Source organism: Dipodomys merriami, unplaced genomic scaffold (genome assembly GCF_024711535.1).
Source record: "Dipodomys merriami isolate MVZ:Mamm:240054 unplaced genomic scaffold, mDipMer1.0.p SCAF_29, whole genome shotgun sequence".
NCBI classification, from domain to species: Eukaryota; Metazoa; Chordata; class Mammalia; order Rodentia; family Heteromyidae; genus Dipodomys; species Dipodomys merriami.
The window spans coordinates 18,930,788-18,932,048 of record NW_027204381.1 but is presented as its reverse complement, the minus strand read 5'-3'; positions in this window follow the sequence as shown (position 1 = coordinate 18,932,048).

Sequence of the window (1,261 nt, the reverse complement as noted above, 5' to 3'; positions counted from 1 at the left end):
CTGCGGGGGAGAGAGGTTTAAAGGGCTGATGTCAGCCACCCCCCGCTGGCTCGCCCCTAGCCCCCTCCTTGCTGGAGGAAACCGGCTCTGCTCCCCACCTCCAGCTCCCCCAGTGACTCCACACAGGCTCCATATTTGGGGAAAGACACCAAGTTGGAGCAGACTGTTCGGGCTGCCCGAGACATTCCCTGCGTGCTTTGGGGATGGAGCGGCCGGGGCGGGGCGCGGCCGGGAAAAGCCTTTTATGGGCAGGACCTCGCCGGCCTTGCCTGCTCTTGGGATTTGGGCTGTTCCTTTCTTTGTGGCTCCCCAAGTTTGAGTGGAGCAGATATTCAAGAGAGCTTAGCAGGAGAGGAAAGGGGGCTGGGGAGGAGCTGGGAGGGGGGTCCCTGGGCAAACCAACCACCCTGTCCTCTTGGGGCTGTTGCATCTAAGTGATGAGCAGAACTCATTACTGAGGACCTGTTCCGTGCCAGGCACTGTGCAGTGACTCTGTTTCGTGTTAGTATCCCATTGTGCAGAGCAGAAAACCGAGTCTCAGAGTGGTGCGTGGTGACTGGCAGGGCCTGGGCACCCCTGTCCACCCCTGGGTATGTATGTGTACCCCTCTGTGCACCTGAGAGGCTTGCACGCCCTCGCTTTCAGTGTTGGCCGCCCTGCCCAGGCTGGGGACAGCATTCAGGTCTTGCGCTGCAAGCTTCAGTGTGAAGGTGAGAGCTGAGCGGTCAGCTGCAGTGAGTGGAACCTGACTATGCCCAGAGGGCAGTAACAATGGGAGGGGCTCCAGGCCCTGACAGGGATAGGCACGAATGCTAGGGGTCCCAGGGAGCCAGGTGGTCCCTCTTTCATCCCATCTATCCTGTTAGATGATTCGTCATTCTCACCTGCCAACCACTGCCAAGATGCTTGGCTCCAGCTGCAAGGATCTTTCGAAGGGACCGTTGAAGAAAAATGAGAGACATACATTGGGGTCTGGGGTACTCTCCATCCTAGGCCCCTGGTAAGGAGCCTTTAACACTCTCTGCCTTATAACACACACACACACACACAGCACACACACACAGCACACCACCCAAGACAAACAAGGGCCCCAGGAGAGGGGCGATCAAACCAGGCAGGCAGGGGAGGACTTGCCTCAGAAGCTCTGCCCAACACTGCCAACCTTGTGAGGATCCTGGTGGTGTGAAGAGCTAGGGCGCCTCCTAGTGGTGTCTGTGTGGAAGAGCAGGGAGGGGAGCCCACACCCTTTAGTGTCCTCTGC